This window comes from Zea mays, chromosome 1, assembly GCF_902167145.1.
Source record: "Zea mays cultivar B73 chromosome 1, Zm-B73-REFERENCE-NAM-5.0, whole genome shotgun sequence".
Lineage (NCBI taxonomy): Eukaryota > Viridiplantae > Streptophyta > Magnoliopsida > Poales > Poaceae > Zea > Zea mays.
In genome coordinates this window covers 228,664,754-228,674,562 of record NC_050096.1, presented here as the reverse complement: position 1 = coordinate 228,674,562, position 9,809 = coordinate 228,664,754, and the positions used below count along the sequence as shown (strand labels likewise).

General features: G+C 49.1%; 1 long non-coding RNA gene and 1 other non-coding gene across 2 annotated transcripts; both read left to right on the top strand.

Moving 5' to 3' along the window:
* Nucleotides 1-5,173: 5,173 nt before the first annotated feature.
* LOC115029021 (MIR166bHG) lies at nucleotides 5,174-6,259 on the top strand. Its single transcript, NR_163708.1, has one exon. It is a non-coding gene; the product is annotated as an MIR166bHG (long non-coding RNA).
* Nucleotides 5,587-5,702, top strand: MIR166b (microRNA MIR166b). The gene has a single exon (NR_121044.1). It is a non-coding gene; the product is annotated as a microRNA MIR166b (primary transcript).
* Nucleotides 6,260-9,809: the final 3,550 nt, after the last annotated feature.

Here is a 9,809-nt window from a genome sequence, read left to right as displayed (position 1 = left end):
GTGTGCAACTGCCGAAGCTGACCGAAACGCCAGCGATTACTGGAAGAATCATTGGGAGAAAACAACTGCAGAACTTCTGTCTTCAAAAGAAAGATGTTATGAAAAATCCATGAAATGTGTGGAAACAATTAAGACTAGTTTCGCCAGTGTCGGCGCATATTCGAATGAAAGTAACTTCGTACTTGGAGATCCCGAAGGTCCAATTGACTGGATCAACGGCGAGGCCGAAGCTTTTGAAGAAATTTTGAGTGGCCGTGGGGACATATGCGCCTTCTCGGGTGCTAGGGGGATAGCCGCTATCTTGGAAAGGGGGGCTGCGAACATGTGAAATCCTTGGCACAAACCGAAGCTGTCTTATGCATTGAAGATATAAAAGACCCCTCAGCCGAAGCAAGCTTGGTTGGTGGAAAATTTTTCACCGACATCTGGGAGAATGGCGGTCGGGAGATGGCTCGAGAAATTATAAGGAAAAGTGAAAAAGGTATTCACGATGCTAGAGAAGTGGCAAAGGCCGCTGAGAAAAGTGTGGATCTTGAGAGGCGAATAGGTATTAATTAATAGCTTTTGACTTTATGTTCTAATTTTATAACTTCGAACTTATTTACGGTTTGCATCACAGTCGCACTATCTCCTCCCCCAGAGCCCGCCGAGCCATTGGCGGACCCCAGAGCAAAGGAAGATGATGAAATTAGAAAAATGGCCGAAGCTATTATGGATAAAGTTGTTGATCAACTACTAAACGAAGCTGCAGAAGTAGTTTTAAGAGAAGATTAGCTGATATTGTAAAGACATTTGGAATGTAATATTTGCTAGATGATATGTGTAATATTTTGTAATTTTGAATGTAATATATAAGTTGTTTATGATTCAACTCTTTACGATGCATGAAACTTTACGTACATACCGTTTTTGAGCCTTCGGCGAAAAAACACCTTCCCTTCTTTTCATGCTTCGTGAAGAATATCCATATTCCGTAAAAATATTACAGTTTCCGAAAAAACATTTATGCTTTGTGAACAATGGATCTCCTTTTCATATCAAAGTGACGAAGCTGTATTTCTCGAAACCCTATTTTGTGCCTTGGCACTTCTTCGAAACGATCTCTGAAGCTCAATATTGTAGGTCAACATTGTCTATCTTTCCGAAGGTCTATATTGCATCCCCTTCTTGTGCCATTGATGCAATATGATGTATGATGCTATGCTGTGCACATGATGTAATGATATGCAAAATGATATTTGCGCCGAAGGCCCACACACATTCCCCAGTGGAGCACACAATCTTTTTGCCATTTTTCGGTATATCAGCGTTGACTTTTCGTTGTAAGCCTCCCTTAGGAGCTTCTTCGCCTTCTATTTCGGCGGTATCAGCGTTTATTTTTCCTGCATTCCCTTTGGAACGACTTTTGAGCAGAAAACTTACGCTGTGTTCCCTTAAGAACGACTTTTGTTGCTTCAACAATATCTTGCAATGCATTCCTTCGTCAAGACCTTTAGAACTTCATCGATGTTTGAAGAAGATATATTCATTATGATAATGACGAAGCTATTACAAGAAATTAAAAACAACAAGAGAACTAAGTTTTCAATGATTGCTCTTTATTGAAAAGGCAAATGATAACAAATGTAAAAGCTGTTTCAAAGGTAGGATATATCTTAGTAGATGTGCTTTGATTCTGGCACAGTACTATTGATTGTGCGAGCTTCGGACTGCTCCCTAAAGTCTCTATGCTGTTGATTGTGCTGACTCCCTTCTAGCTGCTGGCCCTAGGGATAAGCGGGTTGCATTGGTGGTGGAGGTGGGGGCTATTGCCAAGATGTCTGAGGTTGGCTTGCCGAAGCAACAGAAACTGCAGGATGGTTACCCACATACTCTGGAATGTATGGTGAGTGGTACGAAGCAGTATGCATAACCTGCTTCGGCTGGCTCTGTTGGGTTGCAGCTTCTGCTATCTCTTTCTGTTTTTGAATGGTGACATGGCACATCCTGGTAGTATGGCCCTTGTCCTCACCACAAAATAGGCAGTAAATTTTCCTGGGTTGATCCCCAAACCTTCCTCCGAAGCCCCTGGCGCCTCTGCCCCTTGGAGCTGGGAGCCGAGGATAGTTCTGTTGCTGCCCCGAAGCTTGAGAGGAATATTGTGGCCTTTGTTGCTGACTTCCCCTATCGTCAGTTTGAGCAGAATGGATAGATCTGACGTGCCTAGGGTGGATTCTCCCTCCGAAGCCCCTGGTGATTTTGGAGAACCTGTAAGCTTCCTCCCTCCTCTGCCGAAAGTCATTATCTGCTCGGATATATTCATCCATCTTCTGAAGCAGTTTTTCCAGGGTCTGAGGGGGTTTCCTGGCGAAGTATTGGGCTGTAGGTCCTGGCCGAAGCCCCTTAATCATGGCTTCGATAACAATTTCATTAGACACTGTTGGCGCCTGCGCCCTCAGTCGTAAGAACCTTCGGACATACGCTTGAAGGTATTCTTCATGATCCTGAGTGCACTGGAACAAAGCTTGAGTAGTGACCGGCTTCGTTTGAAACCCTTGAAAGCTGGTGATGAGCATGTCCTTCAGCTTTTGCCATGATGTGATTGTTCCTAGTCAAAGAGAAGAGTACCAGGTCTGTGCAGCATTTTTGACTGCCATGACGAAGGACTTTGCCATGACTGCAGTATTGCCACCATATGAAGATATGGTTGCTTCGTAGCTCATCAAAAATTGCTTCGGATCTGAGTGTCCGTCATACTGACAGAGGTGGTTTGTAAGACGGGGGCCAAGGTGTAGCCTGCAGTTCTGCTGACAGAGGAGAAGCATCATCAGAAGCAAAATTTCCATGATGGAAATCCTCATACCAGTCATCTTCGTTGACGAAGCCCTCTTGGTGAAGCTCTCTGTACTGGGGCCTCCGGTTCTGCTCATCTTACGTAAGATGACGAACTTCTTCAGAGGCTTCGTCTATCTGCCTTTGTAGGTCAGCTAGCCGGGCCATCTTTTCTTTCTTCCTTTGCACTTGTTGATGCAGCATCTCCATGTTCCTGATTTCTTGGTCCAGATCGTCCTCCTGGGGCGTTGGACTGGTGGCCTTCCTCTTCTGGCTTCGGGCTTCCCGAAGAGAAAGGATCTCCTGGTTCGGGTCCAGCGGTGCAGAGCAGCAGCCCCTGTTGCTGAAGCTTTCTTTGGCGGCATGACGAAGGTCGATGCTTGCCGAAGGTGGTCAAAAAGGGTTCACCGGAATGCTATGAATTAAGAACAAGGCAACACCGAAATCGTTAAACGTTAAAGTCCTTCGTCCTTCGAAGCGTTATTTTCCTTAGGATATAATGAGTTTCGGACGAAGGTTATGAAGGACATACCTTCATCAGTATAACAAATAATGGAAAAAGGGATCCACATAAAGTATGAGAAATAACATAAATATTTAAATATTTATATTAGCTCATTTCTATTTTTATTATTATAGAAATGATAACAAATTACAAATGTATCTTCGGCTTGAAGGAAAGCAAAAGTACAAGTGTGACGCAAAAGCGAATGCCAAGTCAGCGTGAACAGTACGGGAGTACTGTTCACCTATTTATAGGCACGGGTCGCAGCTCATGTAAAATTACATCCAGACCCTTTGCATTTGATAATAACTCTATAGTAATTTGTCGGGGTCTAGATAGTCTTTTCCTCTTTAAGTCGGTTTCCTCTTTTCTGCCAACATGCCGAAGCTTCCTCGCACACAGCTTCGGCTCTGTTTCATCATTCGTTCTCCTTGAGTTTCTTCATAAAGCGATTTTGACAAGTTTGAAGGGTCCATGTCCGAAAGTACCTGTTCATGTATTACACTTTAGAAACATTGTCAAATCACGTTTTTGAGGACCTTCGGAAGTCGAAGGCCCCCAACACTCCCTACGCTTTTTTAGTTGTCGTTGGATAGTTTAAAATTGAACTATCTAGCGACAACTAAAAAGAAATGAAGGAAGTATTAAGGTCGACAGTTTGTGGTTCGTCTAAAAATATGAGTAGACTTACTTAAAACATAGTTTGATAATTAAAATAAAATACATCAGTATATATGACTTATATGCATGTTTATGTTGTAAAAACAGTAATCAAAAGGTTTGCTTTACAGCTAGGAGTACGGCTTAATGGAGTTGTACTCGAAGATGAAACGTGCGTGAGACATTGTCGTTATGCGCTAGCTAGCTGAAAAACCAAGAAGCCGTGTAGGTGTAGGATTCGACCTGCGGAGTACGTACTGTAGACGGTGAAGGAAAGCACCCACACCCACACGTCCGGCCAGGCATGCAGAGCCGCCTAGGTAATCGATTGCAAAATGATTCGGTCCGTCCGTCCGCCTGCACCGACGCTCCCGCGAGTGTCGGCATCTACGAGGAGCTAGCCCTGCCCTGGTGAGTTTTTCGCGGTCTCGAGATGCGAGGCATGCGCACCGGTTCCGCCTCCGACCTCCGTGACGGACATTGTCATTGGAGTAAATCCTCCACCGCGGCTCACCGCTCACGGGACCGCGGCAGCGGCAGCCTCTGCGTTTGTCGCCATCGAACGCCCGGCCGGTCCAGCCATCAATGCCGCTTCTTGGTTTTTTGTTGCGCGTAAAAAAAAGCTGTTATTTACTGCCATGCCGGAGGCAGCCCGGGGGAGGTGTTACTGATACTGTAGCGCTGACAACTGAGAAAGAGAATTGAATACTCTCCTACTACTTCGCGTTAGAGCAGCGTCTATGACTTGCATGCTACTGCAGTTTTTAATGCGGTGCCCGATTCAAAGCCTTTTCTCCTACTAGGAAGAAGTAGCATTCAGTGACTCATCTCTAGGTTTCTCCACGCCCCATCACAGTCGGGTGCTCCTAGCAACGGTAAAGATTGAATAATGCAGGAGAACGTTAACCCTAGGGCATACGCCAACACAAGAACACACACACCAAATTCCAAATCTCGGGCAGCTCATTTCGCTCAACCACTCCCCCACCGGCTGCCCCCTCGTCGCAGCTAAGGTTTCACCTCCCGCTCGTCCTCACATCCGTCATGATCGCGATGGACGGCTGCCATGCCATGCCTCCCCGCGTCTCCAGCACCAACCTCCCCGCGTCTCCAGCACCTAGTGGCCACGGCGGTAGGTCCGGCCGTCCGGCTCTCTCTGCTGCCGTGTTCTTTGTCACGATTCATTCCTGCCTTTATGGTTGTTTAATGTCGTCTGTTTTTTTGCCATGTGGTTCTGCCCTGTTGCCATTTGAATGCCTAGTTTTACGTGTCCAGTGTACTTGACATGCGGACTCCAGCCAAAATTGACCCCACATGTCAGTGACTGGATTTGATAAACGAACGCATCGATTGTGCCAGCATCTTTATTTTATTATTATATTATTTTGGTGACTTAAAAATTCAGCAGCAGCAGTAATCATTTCACATATCATGACCTTGCTTGCCGCCTCCTAGACCACGGTACCTATGTGTGTGCGTGCGCGCGTGCGTCTACAAATACATACCCATGCATGCTCCTCACACACCTTGCCAAGAAATAGAGATGAGAGGATGAGAGGGGCTCGATCGGGAGAAAGAAGGGGGAAAGATATGAAGCTACTTGCTTCTGAGTGGAATGTTGTCTGGTTCAAGGTCTTGCTTTCCGATTTGAGGATGATCCATGCTTGCATGTGTAGTTTTTTTTGTTCCTCAGATCTACAAGATCTCGGACCAGGCTTCATTCCCCTCAGGAATAGCTTCAAAATAATACCGCCGGAGAGTTATTAGGAGGAGCTGCTAGTACTACATAAACTTGTGTTCTTGGTCTTTGATTCTGAAATATTTTCTTGGAGTTTTCGTGAGTTTCCTGGTTGTTCTTGTAGTACAGTGGGGAGTACTACTGTGTTTTCCACTCCTAGCTAGCTAGATCTTACTTTTCCACACAGTGCCTTTTTTTTTGTTTGCTTGCTTGCTGCAGAGATCGAGGTCGAGGAGCAGCAAGATTGGTGTAATGATGGCCTACTTCCTCTTCTCTTTCTTCTGTGTATCTGGCAGGTGATGAAAGTTTTCATCATTACATTTTGATTGGGAGAATCTTCGCTCTCTCTCTCTCTCTCTCTCTCTCTCTCCTCTCTATATAGCACGTTCTCTATCTCTTTTCTTCTTCGTATTCATTGTTCCTCCTCTCCATCTCTCTACTATGCCTGCACGGACTGTTGTTACGGTGCTCACATGGTTTTGTAGAGCATGGTATTTAAACAAGGCTGGTGTAAACTTTATATGGAGATTTGAATGGTTTGTACTAGTTTTTGGCCAACCTCCAACATTTTTGAAGTGTTGAGAGCATCTTCAAGAGTCTTTCTAAAGCCCACTCTCTAAATCGTTAATTAGAGAGCCATTTGCACAAAAAACTTTTTCACACTCCAATAGTTTTTTTTGTCTGAGACTTACGCTCTCTAGAGTATTTCTTATTTTCTATCTAATGGTTAGCCAAAAATTCATAGTAAAAGATGGATATATTCGAATGAGTAATTAAATAAGTTGTTGGAGGGTAAGGATATAGAAAGTCTCTTGGAGTTGTTCTAAGAAGTAACCCGGTATGAGTTTTATTTCGGTCTTATATTTCAATGTATTATCTTTGAGCTACACCAAGCAAAATTATTTGATGTGCCTTGTACTTCATTTCTTCGAGAAAAGGCAATTCATTTGTCACAAACACTACTACTTGGTATTATTGTCTGTGTGACTGCGATATTCATAGTTCAATCTCTTAGGTCTATTATTATTTTGTGCTGCTACTTGATCTTTCTAGATAGATAAAGTACGTACGCTCTAGACAAGGGGTCTTAGGTTTCAGGCTCTTAGCTTTAGCTATGCTCTTGCTGCAGAGACGACGTCCTCGACCGAGAATCTATTACTGATTTTTTATTTTCAATATAACGCACCGCGCTAATTACATACTGACTGCGTCATTGTTCGATATGATCTGAAGTATTCATCATTCAGTTGCTGTCGGTTATATTAATTTTCTTTAAGACAGGTTTGCATTTCATGCCAAATAGTAACTACTTCAAAAATATACCGTGTGCTTCGTCAGTTTGTTACTTCAATCGTCAGTTAAAAAATGCTACATAGTTTGATGAGACACGGTGGTGGGAGACAGAGACAGAGGCATCAAAGACTGGAGGCAGCACACACGAGGGCATTGTAAAGCCCACACGTCCGGCCAGGCAGAGGCGCCTAGGTAATCGATTGCAAAATGATTCGGTCCGTCGAGCCGGGCGCTCCCGCGAGTGTCTGCATGCGCGCGGCCGTGTCAGTGCCACCGCACGGAAGGCGACGCGAGGTCTCGCATCTGCATCGCACACACACCAAGGTGCCCTACCCCGGCGGCATCTACGACGAGCCCTGGAGACTTTTTCAGCGGTCTCGAGATGCGAGGCATGCGGTTCCGCCTCCGACCTCCGTGACGGACATCGTCATTGGAGTAACTCCACCGCAGCGGCAGCGGCAGCGGCGGCAGCAGTCTCTACGTTTGTCGCCATCGAACGCCCGGCCGGTCCAGCCATCAATGCCGCTTCTTGGTTTTTGGTTGCGCGTAAAAAAGCTGTTATTTACTAGAGAAAATCTATTCAATGCCATCAAAAGCTATAACAATACCTTCAATGCCATAAAAAATATGTGTTCCCTTTGATACCCTCTGTCGGCGTTTCGAGACCGTAGGGTCCCTAGGCCGACGAGTGAAATGTCGCTACGTGCCCCAGCCCAGATGGGTTGGCGCGAATTCGAGCGCGAAGGGGGAGAAAGGTGGCCGGAGACGGGCGTGAGAGAGGTGGGAATCCCGCGGCCTTCGTGTTCGTCCCGCGCCCAGGTCGGGTGCGCTTGCAGTAGGGGATTACAAGCGCCCACGCGGGAGAGGGAGCGAGCGGCCTCACGCGAGCGCCTGTCTCGTCCTCGTCCCCGCGCGGCCAACCCTCTATAAGAGGGCCCTGGTCCTTCCTTTTATAGACATAAGGAGAGGATCCAGGTGTACAATGGGAGGTGTAGCAGAGTGCTACGTGTCTATCGGAGGAGAGCTAGTGCCCTAAGTACACGCCGTCGTGGCAGCCGGAGAGGTTTTGGCACCCAGTTGGTGTGATGTCGTGGCCGTCGGAGGAGCGCTGGAGCCTGGCGGAAGGACAGCTATCGGGGCGATTGAGTCCTTGCTGACGTCCTCTTGCCTCCGTAAGGGGGCCGAGAGCCGCCGTCGTCAGGGAGCGTGCGGGGCGCCATCATTGCCTATCTGGCGGAGCGAGCTAGATGGGACGCCGGTCTTGTTCCCCGTAGCCTGAGTCAGCTCGGGGTAGGGTAATGATGGCGCCTCCTGTTGACGTGGCTGGCCCGCGCCCTAGGTTGGGTGATGTGGAGGCTCCTCCGAGGTCGAGGTCGAGTCTGTCTTCCGTGGCCGTGGTCGAGTCCGAGCCCTTGGGTCGGGCGAGGCGGAGACCGTCGGCTGAAGCCAGGGCTGAGTCCGAGCCCTGGGGTCGGGCGAAGCGGAGTTCGTCGTCTTCTGGGGCTGAGCCCAAGTCCGAGCCCTGGGTCGGGCGGAGCGGAGTTCGCCGTCTTCAGGGGCTTAGCCCGAGTTCGAGCCCTGGGTCAGGCGGAGCGGAGTTCGCCGTCTTCCGGGGCTTAGCCCGAGTCCGAGCTCTGGGTCGGGCGGAGCGGAGCTTTCTATGGCGCCTGCGGCCGGGCCTGACTGCCTGTTAGCCTCACTCTGTCAAGTGGCACCGCAGTCGGAGCGGCGCAGGCGGCGCTGTCTTTCTGTCAGGCCGGTCAGTGGAGCGGCGAAGTGACGGCGGTCACTTCGGCTCTGTCGACTGAAGGGCGCGTGTCAGGATAAAGGTGTCAGGCCACCTTTGCATTAAATGCTCCTGTGATTTGGTCGGTCGGTGTGGCGATTTGGTCAGGGTTGCTTCTTGGCGAAGACATGGCCTCGGGCGAGCCGGAAATATGTTCGCCGCTGGAGGGGGGCCTTGGGCGAGGCGGAGATCCTCCGGGGTCGGCTGCCCTTGTCCGAGGCTAGGCTCGGGCGAGGCGTGATCGAGTCCCTCGAATGGACCGATCCCTGACTTAATCGCTCCCATCAGGCCTTTGCAGCTTTATGCTGATGGGGGTTACCAGCTGAGAATTAGGAGCCTTGAGGGTACCCCTAATTATGGTCCCCGACAGTAGCCCCCGAGCCTCGAAGGGAGTGTTAGCACTCGCTTGGAGGCTTTCGTCGCACTTTTTTGCAAGGGGACCAGCCTTTCTCGGTTGCGTTTTGTTCCGGTGGGTGCGCGCGAGCGCACCCGCCGGGTGTAGCCCCCGAGGCCTCGGAGGAGTGGTTTGACTCCTCCGAGGTCTTAATGCCTCGCGTAATGCTTCGGCTGGTCTGGTCGTTCCCTCATGCGAGCTGGCCGTAGCCCGGGTGTACGGTCGGGTCCCAAGTTCTCGGGCTGGTATGTTGACGCTGTCAACGATTTGGCCGGAGCCGGGTTTGCGAGAGCAGCCCCCGAGCCTCTGCACAGGGCGAGAGGGCGATCAGGGGTAGACTCGACTTTTTTACATACGCCCCTGTGTCGCCTTTCCGCAAGGAGGAGGGGGGGAAAGCGCCATGTTGCCCTCGATGGGCGCCGAACATGGTGTCTCCGGTGAGCTGCAGGCGGGTAATCCGAGCGGACGTCCGTGCCCCATTCGCTAGGGGTCGGCTAGAGGCCCAGAGGCGCGCCCAAAAATACCTGCGGGTGATCTGCCGGACCCGGTCCCCTGTCGACGGGATTCGAGGGCTCGATGCCTCCCTCTGATGGGATTCCGTTACAAGATCGTTCCCGCTGGT